This window comes from Neophocaena asiaeorientalis, unplaced genomic scaffold (genome assembly GCF_003031525.2).
Source record: "Neophocaena asiaeorientalis asiaeorientalis breed wild unplaced genomic scaffold, Neophocaena_asiaeorientalis_V1.1 scaffold495, whole genome shotgun sequence".
NCBI lineage: Eukaryota > Metazoa > Chordata > Mammalia > Artiodactyla > Phocoenidae > Neophocaena > Neophocaena asiaeorientalis.
The window spans coordinates 32,620-43,492 of NW_020173512.1; positions in this window are offsets into that span (position 1 = coordinate 32,620).

The following is a 10,873-nucleotide window of genomic DNA, read 5'->3' on the forward strand; positions in this document are numbered from 1 at the left end:
GGGCATTAGAGATGGTGGTAAGAAGTTTGGAATGTGAGTGGCAAGAGAAACTACTGGAAGGTTTGGAAACGGAAAGGCTCTGACTTCGTTTTCATCTCACCGGCTGCTGAGGGGAGAACTGACCCTCGAGGGTAGAACAGAAGCAAAGGGACCGCTTACGGAGGCTCGCTCCAGCATCTAAGGAGAGATGCTGGTGCAGAGACTGTGATGATGGCAATGGGCATATGGAGAAGTTGTCAGAAAAAGATTATATTTTGATGGAAGAACTGCCAGAACTGGGTGATGTACTGGATGGGAGAAATGAAGGGAACAGAAGCCAAAGAAGTGCTTAGTTTGGGGTACGAACATCTGGGTGGGACCGCTGTCATTACACTGAGCTGGGCAAGATAGGGCAGGAACAAGTTTGGGTGGAGGAACTGATAGTGCCAGCTTGGATATGCTGCTTTTGACATGCTTCTCCAGCATTCCAGGGGGCATCTGAACACAGCAACAGTTCAATTAATGGGACAAGAAAAAGAGGGGGGAAACACACAAGGCTGAATAATCACAGCATAGGGTTCTTTACTTTACGAAGGTTTATGAACCACTATCTAAATTATGCGTTTCCCGCAGACATTTCAGTTAAGACAAATTTGGGAAGAAAATTTTATCCATGTCACTTACCCACACCTTTCACTCGCAATATTTTCTTGCTAAAATAGGATAGTTGATAGGAGGAATTATTTGAGTATCTAGGATCCATCATCCATGAGAAGCTGGGTTAATCTTCACGACTCTCCCTCCATTTATTTATTAGACAGTAAATCAGTGGCAGAGTTCTTTGGAACCAATCTCTTTACAATATTTTTCTCTATGGCTTCTTACATTAAAAAAAAAAAAAGTTGCACTCCAGAGAAAAGGATTATAGACTCAGATGTTGACTACTGAAAAAAGTGATTTTCAAGGAGTTTAAGGGTGACTTTTATATTTAGAACAAGCTGGGCTTTCTGTCGTTGAGTAGAAACTGCTACTCGTCATTAATTAAACAAACCCCTGCTGTTTCTCTCCATGCAGCGTGCTGCATGCATGTTTTCCTGTGAAAAACACCAGTGGGTGGTTGCCATTTGGAGCATCAAACTCTGCGACTTCAGGTTTTTGCTTCTCATTTGTCATTGTTGTTTCTCTGCCCTTGTAGTCTTAACCCATACGGCACATCTCTTCCAATTACTGGGACACGGAACCTCAGTTTTAGATTCTCTGAAGGATAGGCAAATTTTTCCTATAGAAGCAAGAAAATGTGTATTTTAGACTTTGCAGGCCATATAGTGTCTTTCAAAATTATACAACTCTATCATTGTGGCCCCAAAGCAAACATAGGTAACATGTAAACAAGTGAGTATGACTGTCTCCCAATAAAACTGGACAGAAACTGGCCACGGGTGGGATTTGGTCCATGGGCTGCAGTTTGTCCAGCTCTGCTCTGTAGGATGAATCTCTTTCAGATGACATGTGAGTTATCTGTAGAGTGACTCTGATGTATACAATACAGCCCCTATAATCATTTAGAATATAGCCTCCCAATCTGTTGAAACGTTATAATAACACGTGTGAACAGAATTATAATATCTTTTTCTTTCAGGTTTCATGAGAGAGACTTAAGCATTTGTAATTCCAATGGAAGAAAGTTTTGGTAGCATATCAGCTAGATCTATCCATTATTACCATAAGGCTATAAAACAAATCATCCGAAAACTCAGTAACTTAAAACAATACCCATCTATCATTTCTCCAACGTCTAGTGATCCCCTGGATGGTTCTGCTCATCTGGACCTAGTTTGCTGATCTTGGCTGGACTTGCTTATGTATTTGCATTCAGCTGGTGTGTTGGCTGGGGCTGGTTGGTTTTGCTTGGTCTTGACTAGGAGGACTTGGTTCTCCTCCATGGGGCCTTCATTCTCCAGAACACTAGCCAGGGCTGGTTCTCATGGCATGGCTGGAGTCCAAGTGGAAGCAAGAGAATAAGTCAAATACGTAAGCCCCCTTGAGACCTACGTTCCAAATTGTTGCACCATCATTTCCACTATATTCTTTGGTCTAAAGCAAGTCACAAAGCTGGCCCAGAATCATACTGAAATGGAACTATAAAGTTTCTGGGCGAAAGGAATAAATCCAGAGAGAACATGAATTGGGGTCATCAATGCAGCTGGTCCACCCCTCTGGCCACTCAAATACCAGCTCCTTACAGGCATGTGCTCTCTGGATGGAACACCTCATGCTATCACTTAAGCAGGGGAAAGGTGGGAGAAATCAACTGATTCTGATTCTTTGAAAATCAACCTTCCAAATAAATCAAATTTGCCTTTCTTTCTGTTTTTCTCTCATCTCTGCCCACTTTATTTTCCTCTCTCTGCGGACGAGCTTCTTCTGTTGCTTAGCCTACGTGGTAGAAAATGCGGAGTGGAAAATGGCTGTCCCACTGTTCCTATGGTGTATTTTTCTCAGGTCAGACTGAACCAGAAAGTCTAAGTCCTAACTTCATATTCCTGAGTAGGTGGGTTTTATTGGTCCAGCCTGGATCAAAGGGCCACGCTTGTCCAGTCATGTATGACCAGGGTTAGAGACTATAAACGTGGTTCCCAGCATCCCTTGTTTTGTGTGTGAAGGAGGCACTTAAGAGGCTGTTGAGAATTGCACAGGCATACCCCCAAAGTGCTTATGATAACAATTCTCCCCATCTTTAGGAATGAGTTTCAGTAAGAAGGAGGAAAAGAAGTCAATCTTGTGATATCATAAAAAGGCATTCATTTGTCTGATTCTTTGAAAATCTTCGTTCCAACATATCACATTTTTAGAATAGCTGAAAGATGGCATTGCTTATTTTCCTCTATTTAACTAACCATGCTTAAGAGAAGTCTCTAAGTCTTAGTTTGGGGGTCCCCAGCAGCAGACCCTGAGTCAAGGATTCAAGGGCAACTAGTGTACTTGGGAGGTCATCCCAGGAAAAGCCAAAACAGGAGTGAGAAAACCAGACAGAGACCAGAAGGAACAAATGAATGGTGAATTAACAAGCAAACTACCATTGTGGGCAACTGACCCTTAATTCTGCTGGGGAACTCTAAGAAACAGTGTCAGTCATACACGTAAGGCTTGTCCAGCATTGGTTGAGGGAATGCTAGGATTGGATTGTTTAATCCCTGGCCCTGCCAGCCTGCTGCTTACATGGTAAGAATGGTTCCCCTGACCAGAGATCGCCCATGGGCTTCAAAATTCAGGTTCCAGCCATTGAAGTCCAGCTGGTGTACACTGACCATGACCAGCCAGGGGAGAGGGTATGATGAAGCAGGGAGGGGCCACCCAGATAGATACAGACAAGATCTGACCTACTTCTAAAAAGGCCCACACTAGAAGGGGGCAAGTGAGACCTTTTAACTTATTAGTCCAGGCTCAAGATGTTAGTATCTTGAAAGAGCATGAATGGTGAGGCTGGGAAGAAGTGGTTGACAGCTGCTAAGAGCTAGAAGGAAGAGTCTACAGGAATTAATAATGGGTTAGAAAGTGACACAGGTGACTTCAAGGTGAGTTTTTTGTTTGTCTGTCTTTGTTAGGAAGGGGATGGCACTCGAGGCCAAGCGGCAACCAAAGTGTAGGCAAGTGCCAGGCTATGATGTTTCCTAAGACTGGATGCCTGGGGGGCTCGAAGAGGGGTGCGGGGGTAGTTTCCTAACTGCTGGAATGTTAGGTCGGGATCTGATTCTGTGGGGCACACACTGCCTTGTCTTCAGCAGTGAGTGACCCCGGGAAGCTTTTACAGCGAACAGTGACATGATCAGATCTGCGCTTCATAAAGTTATTTTGGCAAATCAAGGAAATCACATCATCTGAGGAAAGAGTAAATGTGCAAAGGGGTCCAGCTACAAAACTGACATAATCCTGAAAGAACAAGGGGAAGAGGGCAGGCTTGAGGTAGAAGCACCGGCAAAGAAGTGAGAAGGAGAGATGTGGGAAGCATTTCGGGACTGCAGAGGAAGAGTCAAAAGAGCTGGAGATTGGATGTGGGTTGGAGGAACTGGGTCAAAGAAGGCTCTGAGGTTTTTTCCTCGTTGATAGGAAGGATGGGGAAGCTCTTCGCCAAGCTAAGGGGATTCAAAGAGAGAGATCATTTTCTCTTAGGTGGGTTGCCAGATAAAATGCAGGAGGCCTAGTCACATGTGAATTTCAGATAAACAACAAATAATTTTTTAAGGATAAGTAGGTCCCATGCAATACTTGGAACATGTTTATACTAAAAACTTATTCATTGTTTATCTGAAATACACATGTAATGAAGCCTTCCATATTTTTGTGCTAAAGTTAGCAACTCTACTCTTTGGATGAGCTGAGTTTGAGGGGGGCTGTGGGACACAGGGCGCAGGTGGAGACATATATCTCATATTGACGGGACAGGTCGTGGCTAGAAGGGCATACCTGAGAGTCACTTACGGAGGATGATTTCACGGTTCTGCTTCTCACACTTGGCTGCACTTGGGAATCACCTAGAGAGATTTTTAAAAAACACTGATGATCAGAGATTCTGTTTTAATTGTCTACGGTGCAATCTGGGCACTGCGATTTTTTTTAACATTTTATTGGAATATAATTGCTTTACAATGGTGTGTTAGTTTCTGCTGTATAACAAAGTGAATCAGCTATATGTACACATATATCCCCATATCCCCTCCCTCTTGCGTCTCCCTCCCACCCTCCCTATCCCACCCCTCTAGGTGGCACAAAGCACTGAGCTGATCTCCCTGTGCTATGTGACTGCTTCCCACTAGCTATCTATTTTACATTTGGTAGTGTATATATGTCCATGCCACTCTCTCACTTCGTCCCAGCTTACACTTCGTCCTCCCCGTGTCCTCAAGTCCATTCTCTACGTCTGCGTCTTTATTCCTGTCCTGCCCCTAGGTTCTTCAGAATCTTTTTTTTTTTAGATTCCACATATATGCGTTAGCATATGGTATTTGTTCTTCTCTGACTTAACTTCACTCTGTATGACAGACTCTAGGTCCATCCACCTCACTACAAATAACTCAATTTCCTTTCTTTTTATGGCTGAGTAATATTCTATTATATATATGTGCCACATCTTCTTTATCCATTCATCTGTCGATGGACACCTAGGTTGCTTCCATGTCCTGGCTATTGTAAATAGAGCTGCAGTGAGCATTGTGGTACATGACTCTTTTTTTTTTTTTTCATGACTCTTTTTGAATTATGGTTTTCTCAGGGTATATGCCCAGTAGTGGGATTGCTAGGTCACTGGGATGTTTAAAAGCATCCTCAGGTGATTCTAAAATGTAGCAAAATTTAGGAAGCACTGATTATGGACATAGGTGGAATTACCAAAGTAGAAAAGAATGCCCAAGATGGTCCCCTGGGGAGCCATCTGCATCTAAAATGTACATAGGAGCAAGGAGATAACAAAGAGGAGTGGACAGTACAGGTCAGAGGGGAGGAAGGAAACAGCAAAGTGGAGAATCAAGGAGGGAGTGGTCAGCTGTGTTCAGTGCTGCAGAAAGTGAAGAGAGGCTACGTAGGAAAGCAGCATTGAACTTGTCTCCTCGGACTTGAGTATTGGACTTGTCTATTAGCCTTAAAGGGCTCTGGGTCATAAGGGGTCAATGTGGAATGCCAAATTGCAGGGGCTGAGGAATATGTGAGGTGAGCAGATAAACTCACCAATACTTGGTGACATTTGTAGGCAAACTTTTATCTCCTGTCTCTTTACCTGGAGAACAGAGAAAATACCACCTTTCCTGCTAGACTCTCAGGGGGGACAAAAGCCAGATTGGAAAAGAAAAAGCGCAATGAAAATTCTTTTGCATGAAGTTCTGGAAAGAACACTGACTTTGAAACAGTCTCAGCATCACTGCTTCCCAGCTGTGACCATGGTCATGAGAGCAGCCTCTGTGAGCCTCAGTTATGGCATCTGTAAATTGGGGACAATGGTACTCATCTTAATAGGTGTTGTGAGGATTAGATGAGGCATGCAGCCCCCAGGACAGGGCCTGGCACATTCTGAATTCAACTTTTTTCCAAACTGCAAAAGATTATTCAAACATAAGGTGATGATGACAATGACAATGGTGATGGTTATAAGGGAAGAAAGAAGCAAATGCCAAACAGGTAAAAAAAAAAAAGGAGTCTGCACAGAATATAAAGATTCCCTAATATAGGTTGTGGTTTACTTGAGAGATTTTTAGCAGATTCTCATAATCATACTTTCCTCTTTATGGGGGGTAGGGAGGAGGGGACACAGAGTGAATGGATAAATATGAACGAGAGAGCACACACGATTTCTCTAATTTACGAATTGGTGTTTAAGAAGCACTACCTTGAAGTCTCCCATCACTACTAAGGGATTTTAATTTCCCTTGGGGATGCTTTTTCTCCTCATCTCACGACTAAAAGAGAATCTGAAAATAGCCATCACAAACAAGGTTTGCATTTTTCCACTACAGGTCACTACTGCTTCTTCCCATATACTTCCCCACAGCAAACTAACTGCTCAGGCAAGGAAGAAGGCAGACAGGATCAAAGCTACTTGTAATGGCTAAAAACTGCCTGATTTGCCTAATTATAAAAGTTAGAACTCAAAGTCGGTTTTTTTTCCTTATCTTTAAAGCACCTTACAAAAGTTAACTAATTAATCCCCATAACACCTTCTGATGTGTGCCTTATCATTTAACTCAAGGTGAAGCTTCAGCTGGTGGCTGAAATTTAAATAAAGGCCACTTGATAGTGAGAAATAAGCCAACTGAATATGTAATCAAACTTAGGAGAGCTGTAGATGCCACAAACTGTCCTCCAAGAAACCTGTGTGTTACAACTAAAAAATTTAACAGACTGCCTCAGTAGCTATCTGAATAAAAATAAAATAAAACGAAATTGCTCACTGAGATGTCTACCATTTCAAAGAAACATTCAAATCAGCAATTTTGGAGGCTTGTCTAAAAATTACATCTTCTGCAAAATGAAGATGTCAATATTCTTTAAAATTATTTCCCCAAATTCTATCAAACATACAAAGAAGAACGTACACCTATCCTTCTTGAACTCTTCCAAAATATCAAAGACGAGGGAATACACTCACAGACGTTCTATGAAACCACCATCACCTTGCCCTGATACCAAAACTAGACAAAGACAACACCAAAAAAGAAAATTATAGGCCAATGTCTCTATGAATATAGATGCAAAAATCCTCAACAAAATATTTGCAAACTGAATCCAACAACACATAAAAAGGATCATACACCATGATCAAGTTGGGTTCATTCCAGCATCACAAAGATGGTTCAACATATGCAAATCAATCAGTGCAATACAACACATCAAGAAAAGATAAAAACCACCTGAATATCTCAATAGGAACAGTAAAAGCATTGGATAAGATTCAAAATCCATAAAAACTCTCACCAAAGTGGGTACAGAGGGAACATATCTCAACATAAAGGCCAGCTATGACAAACCCACAGCGAACATAATCCTAAATGGTGAAAAGCTGAAAGTCTTCCCACTTAATTCTGGAACAAGACAAGTATGCCCACTCTGACCATTTCTATTCAACGTAGTATTGGAAGTCCAATCAGAAAGGAAAAAGAAATAAAAGGTGTCAAAATTGGGAGGGAAGAGGTTAAATTGTCACTATATGCAGATGACATGATACTCTATAGAAAACCCTAAAGACTCCACACAAAAGCTATTAGAACTGATAAATGAATTCAGTATGATAGCAGGATACAAGATTAATATGCAGAAATCCGTTGTGTTTCTTTACACTAACAAGGAAATATCAGAAAGAGAAAGTTTTTAAAAATCCCATTTAAAATTGCACCCAGGGACTTCCCTGGTGACACAATGGTTAAGAATCCGCCTGGCAATGCAGGGGACATGGGTTCGAGCCCTGGTCTGGGAAGATCCCACATGCCATGGAGCAACTAAGCCTGTGTGCCACAACTACTGAGCTCACGTGCCACAACCACTGAAGCCCGCAGGCCTATAGCCTATGCTCCGCAACAAGAGAAGCCACCGCAATGAGAAACCTGCACACCGCAGCAAAGAGTAGCCCCTGCCTGCTGCAACTAGAGAAAGCCCACACGCAGCAACAAAGACCAACACAGCCATAAACAAATAATAAAAATTGCATCCAAAAAACAAACAAACAAAAACCAAAAGAAACCAAACACCTAGGAATAAACCTGACCAAGCAGTTGAAAGACTTATATGCAAAGAATTATAAAACATTGATAAAGGAAATTGAAGATGATTCAAGGAAATGGAAAGATATCCCATGCTCTTGGATTGGAAGAATTAATATAGTTAAAATGGCCATACGACCCAAAGCAATCTACAGGTTTAATGAAGTCTCTATCAAATTACCCATGGCATTTTTCACAGAACTAAAACAAATAATCCTAAAATTTATATTGAACCACAAAAGACCCAGAATTGCCAAAGCAATCCTGAGGAAAAAGAACAAAGCTGGAGGCATAACCCTTCCTGATTTCAGACAATACTACAAAGCTACAGTAACCAAAACAGTGTGGTATTGGCACAAAAACAGACATATAGATCAATGGAACAGAACAGAAAGCCCAGAAATAAACCCACACACCTATGGTCAATTAATCTTCGACAAAGGAGGCAACAATACACAATGGAGGAAAGAGAGCCTCTTCAGCAAGTGGTTTTGGGAAAGTTGAACAGCCATATATAAATTAATGAAGTTAAAACACTCCTTCACACAATACACAAAAATAAACTCGAAATGGCTTAAAGACTTAATTATAAGATGTGACATTATAAAACTCCTAGAAGAGAACATAAGCAAAACATCCTGTAACATAAATCGTAGTAGTATTCTCTTAGGTCCATCTCCCAAAGCAATAGAAATAAAAACAAAAATAAACAAATGGGGCCTAATCAAACTTATAAGCTTTTGCACAGCAAAGAAAATCATAAACAAGACGAAAAGACAACCTACGGACGGGGAGAAAATCTTAGCAAACAATGAAACCGACAAAGGTTTAATCTCCAAAATACACAAACAGCACACACAGCTCAATATCAAAAAAACAAACAACCCAATCAAAAAATGGGCAAAAGACCTAAATAGACATTTCTCCAAAGAAGACATACAGATGGCCAACAGGCACATGAAAAGATGTTTGACATTGCTAATTACTGCAGAAATGCAACTCAAAACCACAATGAGGTATCACCTCACACTGGGTCAGATTGGCCACCATCAAAAATTCTACAAATAATAATCTGGAGATGGTGTGGAGAAAAGGGAACCCTCCTGCACTGTTGGTGGGAATGTAAATTGTTGCAGCCACTATGGAAAACAGTATGGTGGTTCCTTAAAAACTAAAAATAGAATTACAATATGATCCTATAATCCCACTCTTGGTCATATATCCAGAAAAGATGAAACTCTAATTCGAAAAGATACATGTACCCCAATGTTCATAGCAGCACTATTCACAATAGCCAAGACATGGAAGCAACCTAAGTGTCCATCAATAGATGAACAGATAAAGAAGATATGGTGTATATATATACAATGGAATATTATTCAGCCATAAAAAAGAATGAAATAATGCCATTCGCAGCAACATGGATGGACCTAGAGATTATTGTACTAAGTGAAGTTAGAGAAAGACAAATATTATATGATATCATATGTGGAATTTAAAAGTTAGTACAAATTATTTACAAAACTGTAACAAACTCACAGACATAGAAAACAAACTTACAGTTACCAAGGGGGAAGAGGGGAGGGATATATTAGGAGTATGGAATTAACAGATATACACTTCTATGCATAAAATAGATAAACAACAAGGACCTACCATATAGCACAGGGAACTATATTCAATATCTTGTAATAACCAGAAAAAAATAAATAATTTCCCCAGCTGCAAGTCCCCAGCAAATTTCTATCATTTGGCTTAGAGCAGTTTTTCTCAACCTTGGCACTGTTGACATTTTGGGCTAGATAATTCGTTGTTGCTGTACGGCGCATTGGAGAATGTTAGGCAGTATCCCTGGCCTCTACCCACTAAATGCAGTAGCACGGCGCCCCTCCCCCTCCCCTATATATGACAATGAAAGTGTATCCAGATGTCATTAACTGTGCCCTGGGGGTTAAAATTGAGAACCGCTGGCTTAGTCAAAAGGTCAAGGTATTTCTCTCCAGTAGCACTCACCTCCAGAGGACCCTGGTAGATTAACCACAGAAAAGAATTTTTCTTTATCTTCCCTGGGTAATTACTCTTTGGTCTAAATGAACAAAGAATGCCAGATTTTCCCTTGGCATCAAGGGACTTGGGTGTGCAAGCACACAGAGGGTTCCTAAAAGATGCACAGAATAGTGAACACGGCATTTTGTAACTGGATGCACATCTCTCTGGACAACTGTGTCTGGACAGTGGCTAGAAACTGAGTTGGGGGTGTCTGCCTATGGCCTGGAGCTTTTTTGGTCCTCCTAGGTTTCCCACTGGCAATGCTAACTTTTTAAGGAAGGCTTGCAGCCCATACAGGACATTTCTGGCCTTGCCTACCTCCTCCAACTGTGCATCCTGAAATGCCAGATTCGCCCACTTTCTTAGCAGGGAGAGAAGAAGCTGAAAACTCTGTGGGCTAATGAGAATGAGTAACTGGGTATCAGCATTTTACAAGGCAATCTCTTGCTTCCCTATCCCTCCACATCTCTTCCCTCTCCCTTGACTTCCCACCATCCCAGGGGTGAAGGAAATCTTGGTACCTTTTAGACCAAGGGGACAAAATTATGCTGGAGTTAAACTTAAAAAAAAAAAAAAATTTAAGGAATTTCTCCCATGGCAGA